Source organism: Panthera leo, chromosome A1 (assembly GCF_018350215.1).
Source record: "Panthera leo isolate Ple1 chromosome A1, P.leo_Ple1_pat1.1, whole genome shotgun sequence".
NCBI classification, from domain to species: domain Eukaryota; kingdom Metazoa; phylum Chordata; class Mammalia; order Carnivora; family Felidae; genus Panthera; species Panthera leo.
In genome coordinates, this window is record NC_056679.1 from 228,286,751 (window position 1) to 228,305,532 (window position 18,782).

Here is an 18,782-nt window from a genome sequence, read left to right on the forward strand (position 1 = left end):
TGGCATGGTAGCCTAGAGTAGACATACTTCTTACACGGGGATTCTAGTCCTAAGATTGAGTGTTCTGAGAGACAAAGGAGACATTGCCAATCTCTTAAGGTATGGGCCCAGAAACTGGCACAGCATCACATGTGTCATATTTCATGAGGTAAAACAGTCACAGAGACCGCCCAGGTTCGAGGGGAAGGACATAGCTCCACCTCTCAAAGGCATAAGTGCCAAGGAGGTTTGGGGGGCTATAAAAAGTTTGCTACAGTTTCTTATTTTGTAATTCCCCTTCCACAACTTTTTCTACCCCAGAAAAATCATTCTTTCAATCACTTTGGCCCAAAACATTGTAAGTAATCTTTCCTGCTGTTATTCTCTCTCACAGCCCATCTCAAAAAAAAAAAAAAAAAATCCTGTTGGCTATACCTTCAAAATATATTCATACTCTACCTACTAATTACCACCCCACAGCTACTATTCTGGTATAAGGTGTCAACATCTGTGTGTTCTTGACAACTGAAGAAATCTCATATCCCCTAACTATAGCTCTAGGTGATTGTGTTTAAGAAAAGGATAATTTCTGGCAATACAGTTGATCAGGGCATGTCACCAGAAGAGGAAGATTTAGGACTGAAGTCTTAAGAAGAGGAATTTAGCACATTTATTATTTTTTACTTTATAACATCAAAAGTTATAAATGCACATGGCTAAAAATATCAGTGTTCAAATGAGTTTGAATTTTCTTTCACTTTTCTTTTTTTTACTTTTTGACCCTATTCCTAGACTGAATCACTTAAACCAAAAAAAAAGCTTTTTTAATTGAATTCTTTTGCTGATTATATCCATTACTAAATAATGTGTGTATCCAGTAATTTATCAACTCATATTTGTGGGGGCAATAATTCTAGATAATTCCGTTTTCTAGTCTTCTTCTAACTATTTGGAATTTTTGAAGCATTATATTTTATTTGCAGAAATTTTTTTAGGTATATAAATTAGCCGTGAAAAATGCGGGTCTAAAATTTTCATTTTCATTATGCCTCAAATGTGTTTCACTATGTGTGAAATATATGCTCTCTCCTTTGTATTTTAACATGCACTCTTTTATATGTGAATAATAGATTACTTATTAAAAAAAGACACATTCAATACTTTTGGGGATGTATAAGGAACACATCTTTTTAGTTTTGTTCTTTTTTCCCAGCAAAACTATAGGTCTCTGAATTTAAAATTGAGGTTCTAAATGACTTCAAACATCACAAATCATGCATATCCTGGGGCACATTCTTATTTAGTGTGGGTTGTAATCAGGATAATTAAAAACATCACTATTTTTGTTTGGTCTTTGGAGATTCGATAACGAGAGAGCCATAACTAGGTTCAGGTGTTTTAACAAGAGAGGCATATAATTCGTATGCTGTTAAAATTGGTGTACTGTCTGTTTACACAATAATTATCATTAAGTTATTATTTTTTTCCTAACAAATAAGATTGCCTTACACATCCAGCTCAAGTGATGGTCATGATCAAATTACTTTTTATATTACTCCTAAATTAGGAAGACAACCAGGTGACTCCATCAAAGTTTAGAGTAATTTCTTTGACTCCATCAAAGTTTAGAGTAATTTCTTTAACATTTCCTGCAGGTGGTGAAATGTTTAATGAATGTGGCACATGCTTAACTATCCAGCATCTTGGTAATGGATACCATAAATACATATATAGTAGGTAGAAAAATCTATGAAAGTTATTACATATTTATCTTATTTTGATAAATAACATTATGTGAAAGTGAGCAAAAAAAATCAAAAAATCAAAAAAGGGTTTCATCCAAAACTCGAAACGTTGATCTGAAGCTGTCAGGGCAACTCAAGAGCATCGTGTCATGGTCCAACAGGGAAGTGCGATCTCTCGTTTTCCGAACGATGGAACCTGTGTTTTTCATGTAGGAGATGAGTGACCCACAGAAGGTGTGGAAAGTGTTCATCTCCCCATGTTGCTGTTACAACATTTGGCTTCCTGTCTCCCGTAATTTTAAGGTATTGAGTTGTTGCCATCATCCAACAACCCCTGACTCAAGAACCAGCTTTCACCCTGTTGTTCAGTTGCTTGGTTCTTCTCCCTTTGCCTGTGTCTTCATGCAATGGTTTTGTTTTTTTTTTTTCTGTTCTCATCCTGAGTTCTCCAGCTGACCAGTCATCCAACGTACATTCAGTATGAGGTCCTATTGAAAGGCTCATACAAACACACATACATACTGCATCTGAATATTGTTTCGCGTTTTCATCATTGTGTACGTGATGGATATTGATATTGATGACTCTGATTTCCACTAATTTTAGGTGTGATTTGAGATAAGTTATTCCACCTAAAGGTCACTTTCAGCTGTGAAATGAAAGTAATACCTATAAGTTTCTCATAGTGCTATTGTGAGGATTAATAAGCTATGCGATATGCTCAAATGTTTTCTATTTCTGTTGTGGTTATTATTATTACTATCATTATTATTATTACTATCATTATTATTACATGTGTAAGTTCTATCAATACCCTGGGATAATATATTATCTGGGGCTAGCCGGAGGGATTTTCATCTTGGCCCATGGTCTGCCAAGGAGTTAAAGATAGAATTTAGGATGTTTGTGAACTTGTATGGAATAAATATTATTTACATCTTCACTAATCTGTAAGGTTACTTTCCTTAAGGGAAATTTAGCATTGTCCTCCATTATGAATGTAGGCAAAAACTCTTAGTATTGAGCATTACCTGTGGTATTGGTATCAACAGATAGCATTGATATTTTTTGGCACATTATACCTGTGCGTATATAAAATACAAAGGACAGAGCATGTGTGTATTTATAATTATATATTTTTATATATACTAACATATATAATTAAAATATATATATTATAGAATATATAATTTATGCTCGTAACTATAACCAAAAACAAACAGCTATTTTATGTGATCTGAGTCTTACAGTTTCCAACTGGCCGACTCTGGTAATGCTTTGCCCAGTGGTCATTTAGCCACCAAATGATGATGTCACATGTTCTCATAGGGAATTCAAAAAGTCTTGCAGAATTTTGATGTTCCTTGAGAGGAGTCAGTCCTCATGAGGTGAACCATGGAAGCTTTAATTACATTTGCAACAATAAATCCTTGGGAATAGATATTTTCAAGCCTTGTAACTTTCAAAGAAAATGTTGAAAATTTTGGTTGTCCAATGTGACATGCATGTTGCTTTGTCAAAATTCGCTCCTGAGTTTCACGCTCTTATTTAGGATAAGCACCTATAGTTTTCACAATGATCGCTCTGAAAAGATAAAATTTAGGGGCACCTGGGTAGCTCAGTCAGTTAAGCATCCAAGTCTTGCTCTCAGCTCAGGTCTTGATCTCAGGGTTGTGAGTTTAAGCCCCACGTTGGGCTCCACGCTCTGAGCCTACTTAAAAAAAAAAATTAACCTTGCCTTGCCTATGTAATAATTATATTTCTTATTACCTAACATGTTAACAAACAAGCACATTGTTACTCTGTCATGCATATATATTTTAAAATATTTGATGACATTTCTATATCATTTTCTCTGTAACCTTTGTATTTTATTAGCAATGCTATTCTAACAAGGGGATCCATAGGCTTCACCAGACCTAACCAAAAAAGTTTCAGAATTCTTGACCCAGAGAATTGAATTTATTTAACATTTACAGATAACATCAGTGCAATTTCATCTACTTTGGGGTTCTTACTAATGTCCAATTTACATATTTTTTCTTTGATTGGTTTTTAAGAGACAAATGCAAATTCAAAACCTAATAGTTCTTTTTTCTTTGTTAATATTTATATTACATCAGTGAGCCTAGGAAGTGCAATTTGCTGTAGGCTCTCTTCTTTCTAATACTACCGTTTATGTTTCTCTTTAATATTTGTTTTCTTTCTTCTGCCATCTTATGCCTACTAATTTATGTCAACTGACATTTTTATGAAGAATCTTCTTTTAAGTACTTGTAATTTTCCCAGTTGCAAGCCCTTGGTTTCTATAAGACTAGTTTCTTCAACCTCTAATTCATGTTTTCCTTTTGTGTTTATTTAGAATTTTTATATAGTTACTACTATTATTATTCACTAGAAATGTGGAACTATTTCAAAGGTAAAAAAATACTGCTACCTCCCTGTTGGTGGGAATTTTTATTATGATGTCCATTCACTCATCAAAGCTCTTTGAAACGTAATCATTCATTATATATTCGGTGAGCACCCACTGTGCTTTACTTGTGACAAGTCTTCCCTGACGGTATAAACAGGCAAGATGATCTTTATTTCTGGTGTGCCTGGGTGGCTCAGTCGGTTGAGCATCAGACTTTGGCTCAGGTCTTGACCTCAGAGTTGATGAGTTTGAGCCCAGTGTGGGGCTTTGTGCTGACAGCTCAGAGCCTGGAGCCTGCTTCGGATTCTGTGTCTCCTTCTCTCTGCCCCTTCCTTGCTCACTCTCTCTCTCTCTCTCAAAAATAAATAACAAAAACATTAAATTTTTTTTAAAAAGATGATCTTTACTTTCAAAATGTTTAATTTTGAAGGGGAATATAGGCATGTGACATATAACCATGAAAATTAACAATGATAAGGGCTATAGGAAAGGAATAAAAAGGCAAATGTTCAAGCCTATCTTTTTTCTCCTTCATTTCTTTAGAAAACAGTTTTTATTTAAACAAATTATAGCATTGTACTGAATTAACATATATAGAAATAATATGAAAAAAATGGCTGCACAGAAAATAAAGAGGTGGGGGAAAGGCCCTCTGTACATACGAGTAAAAACTGATAAATAAAGAAGTACTAGGAAAGATATCATTTCATAACCACTGTGGTGATAATTAATCCTGGCAAGAATACCAATGATTGTTAACAATTATTGGAGAAAAAATTTTAGAAACAAGATTGTCATGTAGTGTCAATGTATCTCCTAACATATACCGATTTATATACAAATGATAAAAGGTATCTTTATAGCATAAAATAATAACAGCTAAGTTCAAAATAAAACAAGACAGGCCTATCATTTACTTGGAATGGCTTAATGCCTAAAGGTATAATTACTCCCCAATTAATATATAAATATAATAAACTTCCAATCAAATTTCCAGGGGGATTTTTTAAAGGTAAAAAAAAAAAAAAAAAAGAAATACGTTTTTCTAAGATGCGTATTCTTTTTCTTGTAGCCAACCTAAAAGTGTCCTCAGTTTTTTTCCCATTGAGTATTGGGCATACATTTTTGGCATATAACTGTTACCCAGTTAAGGAAGTCTCTTGTTTGCTGAGACATTTTTAAATCATAAATTAACATTCATGCCCTAAAATATGTTTTCCTACATCTACTGAGAAAATTGTTGTTATGAGGTATGTTTATACTTTTGCTTATGTTGAACCATTATTGTATTCCTGGTATAAACTCTAATAATTTAATATGATTTAAAAAATATATTGCCGGATTTTCTTAGCTGATTTTTTATTTGCATACTTGCATCTATATTTATATGTGATTTTTTGGTATTACCTTTACTCGGTCTTAAAACTATGCTATATTAGCCTTCAAAATAAACTGGGTAGCAAGTTTTATGAGACAACTTGCATGAGATTAGCTATTTCTCTAATATTTGATAAAACATCTGTAAAACAGATAAATTTCAGTATTTTTTAATTCTTTCCCTTTAAAAATCATTGGTATCTTTAACAAATGGAGTTGGGAGAATTCTCGGTTTATTTAAAACACTGAAATCATACTTTAATTTGGAATAAAAGATCTCAAAACCCTTACTGACTTTTTAAATAACTTATTAAGTGAAATCTATTTATTTCTTGTTCATAGTGTTCACTATCCCATTAGCAACATAATTATGCAAAATTGAAAGACGTATAAACAGTGTTAGGGAAGTACTCAATTGCTTCAGGGAACTTGTTGAATGTGTTAGGGAGAAATAACAAAATTTCATCCCTTTAAATGTCAAAGCTGTTCTTAAAGGGATCATTACTTATGAACAAGAAATTCTGAGTTGAAGTGGATAATTATGACAATTGTCATGACTGTCCCTTGAAATGGGTTTCATCCTTTAAAGAATCTAATTCTTTTACATTGGTGTTACTAATTACTCTTCTAGCATGGGGACCAGTGGTATCACCTTGTATATCACTGGGAAAAAGAGATTAAAATTGATATTAATGCCTTTTTTTTTTTTGCAATGGATAACATTTTAAAGAGTTGTTGGTCAAGATTCAAAGTAGCTTTTAAAAATGAAAAATCAAGTTATGTCATGAAAGATGACATTACCTATTTCAACAAATCGAACTGGAAAAACAATTCTTAGACTTGTTGACTTTATGCCATTACATGTTCAGCCAGTATACCAGCTCCTAATGTTAATGTTGAGTATATTTTTCCATTAATGAATGTTCAGGGGGAAAAAGAATGGAATAAGTTGATATGGCCACTATGCAATGTATATGGTATACAGACTGTAATTGAAAGGACTTCTATAAACAAATTCTGCAGAGGCGCCTTTGTGGCTCAGTCGGTTAAGCATCTGACTCTAAATTTTGGCTCAGGTCATGATCTTGTGGTAGTGAGATCAAGCCTTGCATTGGGCTCTGAGCTGAGTGTCAAACAGAGGGACTCTTTCTCTCCCTCCCTCTGTCTCTGACCCTTCTCCCTCCGCCCCTTTTCTCTCTCAAAACAAATAAGTAAATAACGTTTATAAAAAATTTCTGCAAAGCAAGAAACTATTAAAAAGAGCCTTACTAGGGAATATAACAGAATGTATAATTAAAGAATTATGTAGTTTAGATACTTATACTGTAGTGAGCAGGGAAAGTTTTGACTTATACTATTTTGGTCTAATCTCCATGGATTTACAATACAATTCTAGGGAAGGGAATTCAGACAAAAACTAGGAAAGCTATTTTACTAAAAAAAAGTGTGAGACTTGGAGATTGAGAGATTTCCCTTTTTTGGTTCCCAGTGTAATAGAGTTATAGTACATTGGCATCACATATCACCCATCACATATGTTGGGGCCATATTGGAGTGTCCTTGGATATTGTGAAAGAGTGAACTGGCAAAAAATGTACTCTCTGGAATAGTAAACACCTTCTATGTTATCTCTACCTTTCATAGCTTTGAGCTATTTACATCTCTGTGAGTTATATAAAACAATAATATAAATGATTCTTGTCCATAGATATGGAAATTAATTGCGCCCAGTAGAATGCAATAGGTTATTACCCTATGGATAGACTCATTTGCTTCTATTGATAAATTCGTTTCAGCATTTGTTCCTAATATATGTGTTGTACTTTGGATTCTCCTTTAAACAGTTGGAACATTTACTGGTTTTCCCATTAATTAGTGAGTTAAATAAACCTGCGACAACGCGCATTCTGTACATGTGTAAAAGTCATGATTATGGTGTCTTTCACAGATAATCATTTATCATGTTTGGAGGTCATTCGCTGAGATGTGCAGTGGACTCACTTGAGAGCCAGGTTATCTGAGTTGCCAGAAAAGTGCACCTGATGGGCTGCATAAACCCAGGCACGTCTTTCCTCTACTTGCAGAGGTGAACGTGAGTGACAATAGAACTTGAATTTTGCTCAAACTTGATTTCTCTCAGTTTTCCTCCCCTCTGCTGATTTTGGATTTTGTGTCTATCATCGGTTTGTTTATAGATGAAAAGTTAGTCCCAACTGGTGGCAGCAATGACTGGAAATTTTGTTTTATAATCTAAACATTTGGTGATCTTTGTACATGGATTCATGGATTCCAGAGATCTAATTTTGGTTTGGAGGGAGATGACAGAGAATCTGGATTGTTAGTCAGGTGTCATTAGAGTTCAATTCAATTAAGGATTTTGTGGCTGTTGAAAAGGAACACAGCTCACTGAGACAGTGAAAAACAAGTATGTCTCCTCTTTTTATACTTGTCTGATACTTGAAAACAAGTATCAAAATTCATTTCTAGGGGAATTACCTCTATTTTTCAGTTTCTGTTCATGTGTAAGGGGGTTTGTCTTCTACCCTCACCCTTAGTCCAACGGTGGGCATGTGACTAAGACCCAACAAAAAAAACAAAAAACAAAAAACAAAAAAACAGGCATCCGATCTCCAGTGACTAGTTTAGGGAACAACGTGACCCAACCAGAGCCAATAAGGAATAGTGACACTCTTGTAGGGACTCTTGTGAAGTAGAAACCAGAGTTGCCAGCTGTATTTGAACCTGAAAAGATTTCACTTTGAACTTGCTGCCAGGCATGTTTCTATCACATGAATCCTGAGAATGAAGTTCAAAAGAACAGAGCCAAGAAATCAAGGGAAACTGAATCCTGAGGACATCAGTAGAGCCCCTGCAATAACCCTGTTGTCTGAACCGAGCCCTCATGTCAGATTTGTCAATCCCATGGGTCAGTACTTCCCTTGTGTTGGTTAAAACAGTCACTTTATATTTATTTTTCACTTTATCTCAGACGATTCCATGCAATAACAGAAGGTTCTCCATCCCTGGAGCCTTCTTTTATGCTAGTCCATTAAGTATACATTTACCTCTCTGTGCCTCTAATTCTTCGTCTGTAAATAATAATAATAATAATAATAATAATAATAATAATAATAAATGATATGTGATACTTCAAGGAGTTATAAATATTAAGTGATGTAATAAATAGAAAATCATGAATGTGTTGCACAATGCTGAGGTGAAAGCAGCATCTCCTAACTTAATTTTTCAAACTTAAATTCTATCAGATTTGAAATCACTCTTTACTAGGGCCAAAGACACCCGGTACTAGTCAATACTGGGGACAACGTTTCCTCTTTACCATGATATACACTTCAATAAAATGTTTAGTGAAGACCTTGTCTTTGGCCCGTCATTATTAGTGATGGAAGCTCTTAGCACAAGCCTATATGGTCCACTAAAGTGTGACGGCTCCACAGCCTCTGTGCTAAGTATGGACGCCAGCCTGCTTTGGGCAGCTCCTAAACTATGTTGATTTTTGTTTAGTCACTCCAGCAAACACAGCAGTCCATACCATCAGAAGTGCAGCTGCACCCATGGGCACATCCTCACAGGAAAATGACACTGAAACTTCGCCGTATTCTGTTTCTCAATTACCCTGTTAACCTTGGGCAACTCTTCCTCGGTTAATGAAGCATCTATCTCAGCCCTTGCCCTTTCTGTCCCAGGAATACCTGGCTAAATTTCCTCCCACGTGAGAACCTGGGTAGGGTTGTAGAACAGATGTCTAAACATTCACACATTTTGGTTACTCTGCTATTAGGTGTGTGGTGTAGGGCTGAGGAAGGTCCATTCCCACCGCATTCGATATCCGTGGCACCCCTGAAGCACAGCCCTGTACAAGCTGAATGATGATCCCTAATTGTGAGCTTCGGTTGTGAGCATTACCATTCAAAATGTTTTTTAGTCAAATATTTCCTATGCCTTTTCCTGACCCCTCCCCACCTCCAGGGGCCACCAGAGCACTACTCAGAGCCTCCAACCCACACCTTCACTTAAAGCCCATCCTGCTCTATGTTCATTGTACACTGGATGTATTTACTAGAATACAAAAAAGACCTGCTTTCAGGAAAATGTCCCTGAGCCCCTTCAGATTGTCTTCTGGTTGTCACGGGTGAAAGGTTGTGCAAGCTGGCTCGGACCAAGAGGTGATTTTAATATGTCCCTAGCTTTGAATTCTGTGTGCATCCAGAGGCTGGAGAGTGACCTGAATGCTAGTTAGAAGTATGTAAAGATTTCTTGCCTAAGCCTGAAAACTGAATGCCTTCCCTCCCCTCCCAGCTCAGACAAACCCCTTTCTCTGCCCTCCTTACCCTCTGGCTTCCTCCTATTGGGAAAGCAAGAGAAAGGAGAATGCTTTTCCCATTAACCTCCCCAAGGTGCACAGAGCTCACCAGGAAATGGCCAAGGTTACTACAAATATGCTAAAGCTCCTGTGTTAGTCACTCAGAGATGCTTGCAGGCTTACTGGTGTTGAGATGGAAAGGAAGGTAGGTCATTGGGGAAGAACTGGCTAAGCCAGGTCCTAGGACTGGGTCTTTACTTGATTTTTTTCTACTTTAATAAGCCCTTGAATACATGAATGAATATTTTTATACTCATTTTCCTTTTTTCTCCGAATGAACATTACACAGGATAATTATATTTTTCAAAATTATGTTATCTTAGCAGATTGAAAGGACTCTGCATGATGGTGGATGTGCAACCTGCCTCCATGCACCTGCCCACCTTTTAGAAATCTAAAAATGTAGTCTGTTAAAGCTAAAGTTCACACTTTCTTTCTCAAGCTCCTGGAAGCCTCAAACCTCAACTCAAACCATGGCATGGATGGAGGATTCTATTCTTCTCTTTGAAGGAACACATGTATTTGTGAAGGATAAACATGACTGATTATAAAAAAAATAGAGCTCTTTGGAAGATGTGCTCTTATGAGAATTAATGAAGTTCTTGGCCAGACAGATAATTCTTTGGGTAATTTTTTTTTTCTCAAAAAGAGTTGGAGGAGCATTTTCTGTTTGGCAATGAAACACAGATCCACGAAGACAGTGGAAGATAGTGGCAGTGGGCTAAGATTCCTGGACTGCTGGTGCAATTTTGTGAGGTGCTGACTGTGGACACAGGCTTTCTGGGGGACATGGAAGGAGGATGCCCTGGACACAGTTATTGGTCCTGGGATTTCAGAAGTTATTTGGGGTGGCTGTCTCTGTGTCTGATTTTTTCTGTCTAGAAAACTCACACCCTTAGAGGCTGTAGGAAAGCTGCAGGAATCTAAGGGATCTCCTTGGACTTGGCTGAGCTGCAGCCCAAGCATGAAGTCAATACTGACCCTGATATGGTGTGTTGAAGGGGGTCTTCTGGACCTTGTTTTTCCTCTGGGGTAAAAGCCAGTGAAACCATCTCTGAACCCAAGTTCTCAAATGAATTTTGAGATGAGCCTGTTCCCCCTCGGCAGAAATTGAGGTGTCTTCTGTCCAGTGCTGTCTGTCAACTCCTGCCTACATTAGAATCTGAAAGACCCTCAGAAATTAGAGTACAAAGCAAAATGATTGGTGGCAAGTTCAGTAAAGTTCACATACACGTAGCGATTTTTTTTTTTTGGATTCAGTAGATTCCACATGCTATCCCCAGGAGTCTCACAATTACCCTGAGGGTTATGCTCCTAAGAGCCATCTCACAGAGGAACGTGAGACCTAGGAGACTGACACATTTGGTGGAAGACATTAACCAGAAATCTGTGTCCAAAACTAATTGGAAGTCCTTCCACTACATCCTACATGATCACATTTTGGACAACAGCCATGGACCATGTCCATTTATTCATTCACTTCCTTGGTTTTTTTGGGGGGGTGGGGTTGTTTTTGGCTGGCAACCTCCTGGGAACTTCCTGGGTGTAATCTGAAATTGGCTCCCTACGCAGAGGGCAGAGAGAGGTGGAGGAAAGAGGCAGGCCACTCCAGATTGGTAGGAGGCAGGTTTAATAAGCAAGGGAACCTGCTGATGACATCTTTCTTGAGTGGCAATAAGATGAGTAGATCTCTGCACCTGCCTACCTGATCCTTAAGTATATATCGAGGCCTTACTGGATTTCAGCCACATATCCAATACATATAGTCTCAACACCACATTTCTATCTCAAGACTATATGCTTGGAGCAGCTTCTGGGAGTGAGGAAGATAAGGGGGGCACATCCCAAGGACAGGACAGGTAGTGGAGAACCTCCAATTACCAGGGCCCAGCTCGCATATCTTCTTGATGACTTCTTCTAACAATGGGCAGAACAGGAAATCTGCCATGTTCATATTAGCAATTTCTGTCCTCTGAGACCATGGACAAAGGAACTCATGGCAGGTGAGATGACAGGTAATCCTTAGAAAGCTCAGGGATAAACAAGTCAAAACCAACTTGTGAATGATCCCCCTTTTCCCCTTCTACCTGTCTCTACCTTGATTCTGAAAGACAATAAAAGAATAAGGGACTCAGACTCAACTCTGTCTCCTCTTTCTGGAGAAAGTGTAGAAATGGTAGTCATGACTTTCTACATCGGATTACTAGCACTTTGCATTCCTTACCTGTTGTTCATTTATAAGGACATAACAGTATTTTCTTATAATATTTCTTCTTCGGAAAACTCAAAGAATTTCTTCCTCTACAAGGTCTTCAATTGACGTTTCACTCAGTATTCCTCTGCTTAAGAAGGACACAGCATTGCAATCCTACAGGACAGAGCTGGGGCTCCTGCCTCTGATCAGTGGCTCTCAGGGGCTCCACACTGCTCTCTACATCAACCTGAACACAAAGAATTGGCTACCCCACATGGGATGGGAAGGGGACAGATGATCAAGGGCTGGACACTTTTGCTCCCCGCAAGTATCTGGAACCCTCTGGATAATCAAATTCAGGGACACTGAATCACTGTGTTTGAAATTATACCATGGAGCCATCTGCTACATGCACAAAGATTTGTCTTTTCTTCTGGAATGGTGATGTTCGAACCCATTCTGAGAGTGCCTCTTTGCCAGTATAACTGCTTTCGAGAAGTGGGAAGAGGGAAAGAAGAACCAGAGTCCAGTTGCTCTGTGGTCTGGGCCAAGCATTCCCTCACCTGATTATTGTCACCAATTTCCCAAGTATTGATGAAGATGGTTTTCTCTTTAGAAGGTGGAAAATTACAAACAGAAACTGCATGCCACACAACCAGACAAGAAAACAAATGGAATTTCAAAAGGAGAGACACTTCTTTATTATCCGAAGATCCCCGAGGCCTGGGGCAAGGGGCATTTGGATGTGAATCTCAGATGCACGTCACAGAGTTATGACATAGTCGCACAGGGTTTCTGAGGGAAGTAAAGGTGCAGAAAGGGAAAGATGGTCACTCAGTCTCTCCCTGACCCTAAGAGATACCTCTACCCATCCTGGGCCTATGGCATCACCGTTCACTTCCCTCATCATTCCTGTTTTCCAGTTCCCTTGTTTCTTTGTATGTTTTTACCTGGTACAACTTCTATTCATTCCCATGTAACTCAGTGTGTGTTACATTAATGAGTCTGTTGCTGCTGTTGGAAATCAAAGCTCTGTGTAGAGCAAGCCTCAGAATTGTCCCTCAAGAGGAGTAAAAAACTGCTTTGCTTGCCTACCACCTCCTGTTTGTCATTGTTTGTAGGCTGCTTCAGAGCTATTAAGTCCCCTGAACTTCTGATGAGTGCTACGGGGAGACTAAGCCAGCTCCTGCTGCCAGAGAGCCCACCATAGGCTGGTTACTGTGGGCACCGCAGAGGTATGAGCTGGTCACAGGGAGCATCACCTACAATTATCTAACACATTTCTCCTAAATCTGCCTCTACGTCCAGACTTGTGAGAAGGGAACTTAAATGTTAATGGTTTACTCTCCTAGGATTTAAGCAGCAGTCACATGATTAACTATATATATATATATATATATATATATATATAACTATATATTCCTTACCATATATATATATATATATATATATATATATATACATATATATATGTATCATGTGATTGCTGCTTACATATCTCTGGTGTCTCTAGCCACCTTACTACACTGACTAGGAACCTCACTGATCAATTTCTTCACATCCATCATTCAATTTTTAAATCCACTAAAACTCCAATGTCGTTAGTTTAGCTTCCTAGGAAGGTCAGCGTGCATGAAGACATCATTTTGAGTGGAAAAGAATAACTTCAGGATACATTGTTTCCAAGAAAACTGTTCCTCAAGGAACAGTGGTATTCTTTTTCTATGGCATTTCCTGAAATTTTGCGTTCGAAATTATCACTTTTTTTCCCTCAGCTTCAGAACTATGGCTGAAACGATATTTAATAGGCCAATATTTTCACTTTAATTCAAACATTAGTATTGCAGAAGAAAAATTTATATCCTAATTCATCAGCCCTTAAATCCTTCCCTACTATGTATGTATTACAGCAACCTGAGTGACTATGCACTTGTTATCCTACGTAGGCCACAGACTAAGTATGCTATTAGTGGAGAACTTTTCTCATGGCTCTGTCTACATTTTAATGGCCTCCTCTCCACACTGAAGCCCCCAGATGACTTATGCATCTCACTCATTTTCAAGGTCTTTCACTCCTGAAAGACTTAAGAGGGATTAAGGCAGAAAATTTGTCTGAAGTTGCTTAGTAACTTCTAAGTGTAAGGGTGGTCTTGAATAGGACTTTGTTTCTCCTCTTTTCCTGCAGAATTTTCTTAGGGTATCTGAGACCTAGCTGAACTCCCCATATTAGTACGGTGACTCATCAATCACTGCACACATGTGTTTAAGCCTGTCAGCATAATGTCAATGCAAGATAATTATGCGAGGTCCTCTCACTCGTCCTCCCACAGCTGTGTTCTGAGGGACCCAGGGGACTTTTTTCTTTATCCCAGAAGGTACTGTTAAGATCTCTCAAGTTCCCTTCTCCCCTGGAGAGACGTGCCCCACAGTTTCCCTATATTTCAACCAGACACACACTTGTCAAAGAGAGTCACTCAGATATCATCACTACTGTTCCTAAGAAGCAAATAGTGGATAAGTCTTCTGAGTAATGAGACACCCTTCTCCCTCAAGTCATTAGCAGAAGTCACCGTTCCTCTTCTCCATCTCCCATGGTTCTGTAGAACAAACGTTCGACGCAGAGTTCCTTCCGCTGTGTACTCTCATATTCAAGCCTGAGGCTATAACATTTTTGACTGCTACAATCCAGCGGCTTTTTTCCAGTCTGCTCCCACTAATAACTCTCTTATAATATTTATAATACTGTCTATTAAGGCTAGAGTTTCTTTTCCCCACAGACACTGTCAAATTATCTTTCATCTCCATGCTCGCACCTTACTTCTTTTCTGAGGGCAGACCTGTTGACAGAGAAGATTGCGACTGAACTTCTTTGCCAACATTACGCCCACCGTAGCTAAAAAAGGCTGTCCCATCTGTCTCGGCTTGGCTTGCAGCCACCAGTGCTGTCGATTCCAACGGCTGTCAGATGCGCAGCTGGAGTCTCACTCACCACATCAACCGGGGTGGATCTTGGGAATGCTCGCGGACTAGAGAATTCGCATCTGGGGGGCTTGTTTTGCTTCGGATGCTGAATTTATTCGTGTTTGTGAGGCAGGCGAGTTTCTGACCCCAGGGGTTGCAAGGCTTCATATTCTGAGAGCAACCCAGCCTCTTCAACCTAATAAAAATATCAGAGGGCTAAAGTTGCGTTTTAGAGGCACATTAGGTGACATTAGCAGAATGATAACAAGGATGAAATGAGTTCAAGGTGGGCCAACATGAGTGATAGGTCCTTGAGACTGGTTCTTGCCAAGAGCATTGCTCTAAGGATTTTTACAATTGAAATGGACAGGTGCTATGCCAAAGACACAATGTCTGTTGTAGAGGCCACTTCATGTCATGTTGTAGGGAAGATGAAAGCAAGTAGGCAGGGATTCTTGAGAACCCAGAAGGCTGATGCCCCATTTACCAAACTGGTTTACAGAGAGTTTTCTAGGAAGGGAAGCAAACAGATATTCCTTTGTACTAGAAGGATAGAAACAAAATAGCCAATCTAGGAAATCAACCAAGACGAAATGGCTCTGGCAGTTCACAGAGTCCCAGGCATACCAGCTTACACTCAACAGCATTAAGATTAAAAAAAAAAAAAGTAGCCTCTATTATAAGCCATAAATTACATTGTTATAACACTTAACTCAGATCCCAGGAGAAAAAGAAGCTTCTCTTTTAAAGTGTGTGCGTGTGTGTGTGTGTGTGTGTGTGCGTATTTTATGATCCTATAATGGAAATGGGTGTTACAGGAGTTACAGTTCGGAAAGAAAATTTGTAAGATTTTAGAACAAAACCACAGTGAAAATCTAGTCACACAGAAATGTTGTTTTCTCCCAGTTAAGCCAGAAAGATAAACACGGTCCTGTGTCTTCTCAGATTTTATAGCTGAACTTCAGTTGGTTAATGAGCGAAAACTGATAAAGCAGCTGATGAAAATTACTGGAGGAAAAATGACGGAGTTATATAATCAGATGGAAGGAAATTCTATCCCATGGTGAAGGCCGGACTGATAGAAAAATAGACATACAAAAATGAAGTTGCTCCAGAAGTTTGGGGAATATTATAATCAACTTGTTCTGTTCACATATATTTTTTTTTACTCTGCAAGGTCAAAATGCATGTGTAAATAGGCTTTAAGTGACCATTTATTGAACATATGAAGCAATCCTAAGTGATAAGAAAAGCTTGATTAGAATTATTTTCCTTCTATAGACCGTAAATGGTGTTCTAGATTTTCTGGAAAGTATGCTTTATTTTGTCTAACTATCCATCTACTTAAGTACAGATCTTGTCCTAAAATTTATGGTAGGCTTGATGGACAAAAGGAAAAAACAATGGAAAAAACTGAAAACACTGAAAAAGCATGAAAACACTGATGCAACAAAAAACAATTACAGAAGCAAAATGCTATGGTGCTTGCATTTCACTTTGTATCATGGCTTTTTTTCACAGCTTGTTGACTCAGTGTGTGCAGAAATTTTACCATCAAAATTTTATTTCATTTTTTTTTTTACCAGATACAGCTAATAGCAAATAGCAGATCAAACACATTTATGGTGTGTATTTCATAAGAGGCAAACAAACTAAACAAAATAAATAAAAACAACAACAAAACAAAATAAACTAAACAAAATCCAATCATTTATTCAGCAAACAATTCATGAACACTCTTGTGTTTCAGGTCCTGCCGTGGGTGGGCTGGAGATGCAAAGACTCCTTTATTCAAAGGGGAAAAATCCTAGAGATAAAATTTTCACATTAATTAAGGGGTAAAAGGAGTCACATTGCATTAACGTTTCCCCAGTGAATTCAACCGACTGTTGCCATCATACGTGCAGGGCTTCCTATTGATGCTGGGTTGGTCCGTGTGTCTTGCTTTGTCCACGGTGACTTTGCTTTGTCCACAGATGTGTGTGACTGGACGTGATGCGTAAAGAAGCCAAGAGGCAATTTTAAAGGCTATTGTGTGTTTCCATCAGCTTTTTAGTTCTTTTTCTCTGGCCAGGAAAAAAGGTGAGTTCAAATAAGGGTTTGCCCTTCAGTCTGAGTCCTAGAATGAAGGAGAAAATACATAGAAAGGCATTTAACAGCCACCCCTGAGCTGCTCACAGAAAAGACTTGAGGAGTGAAGTTGTTGTAAGCCACTGAGATTTTCTGGGGGATTGTTATCAGTGTTAAGACTGACCCATTCTGTACTATTCAACTTTACCCGTCATATTCTGAAAATTAGTTATTGAAAAGGTTCCAAGTAAATTGGAGTTTGAAATTTTTCCACCCAAAGATAGAAAATGTTTTTTATCATGTAAAACAGCATGAGAAAAATCCAAGAAAGTATTGATAAGGCTGACAGATTTGGAAACTATATTTTGGTAAAATCTATGTGAAAGGAAATATTTAATATTTATACATGTTAAATATATTATATATAATATTATATATAATAAAAATAAAATATATATTATATGTAATATTATATATAATAATGAGTAATTATCCTGAAGAGAGAAATAAGAGGCATACTTTGATTACCATTCTAAAAGTTAATATGTTTATCCTCAAGCAAATAAGGAACTAATAAAGTTCAGGGAACAAAGGCAAATAATTTTGTATTTTTGAAAGTCTTCCATGGTGTCATTACACTTGGTGGGGGCAGGGAATGGCTCAGGGAAGGCTGTTGTTCATCAAGGGAATGTTATTTGAAGCCATTTTAAAATATGAGCGTCTTTGTTCATTTGCCCTGCTATAACAAAATACCACAGAGTTGCTAGCTTATAAACAACAGAAATTTATTCCGTACAGTTTGGGAAGCTGGAAGTCCAAGATCAGGTAACCAGTTGAAGTCTGGTGAAAGCCCACTTCCTGGTTTATAGATTGCCTACTTCTCACTGTATCCTCACATGATGGAAGGGGCACGGGGGCTCTCTGGGGTCTCTTTTATAAAAACACTAATCCCATTCATGAAGGCTCCACCCCAATGACCCAAGCTCCTTCCCAAGACCCCACCTCCAGGGACCATTACACTGGCATTAGGTTTTCAACATATAAATTCGTTGGGGATCAGGTTGTGGGTACAAACATTCAGATCATAGCGATAAGCAAAATTTCACTTGGAGGGCTAAAGATTGAGGCTATTGTAAGGACAGGGGATAGCATTATAGAGGACAAGAGTTTTAAAAAATTAAAATAGATAAAGTGATCATAAAATTGGTGCGACCTCGCAGTAGGGCTCATCTGGGCCTGTGGTGGGAAAAAAATTAAAAGGCAAGTAGATGACTGGCCATCAAAAGATTTCTTTATGCCATACAAAGATTTCTGAAATTTCATTCATTGGCCAAACTTAGGTGACATTGAAATAAGTAAAGCAGTGGAATGACATGACTCCATTTGCATTTTTGAAAGAGTTATCCGTGGATAATGGATTGGAAGTAGCAAAGGAAAAAAAATTGTTATTAAGAAGACTGCTTAAGTTGTTAGAGTAACAGTCCAGGTGAGCTACAGTGAAAACCTGAACTGGGGCAGTAGCAATGAAGACAGAGAAACAACTGACTCTGTGACTGACACAGGGTACTGATAACTTGGTAGAGAGAGCTTGGAATGAAAGTTGACATCTGGACTTCGTACCACCTATGTGGATGATTTCATCCCACGAAACTGGGA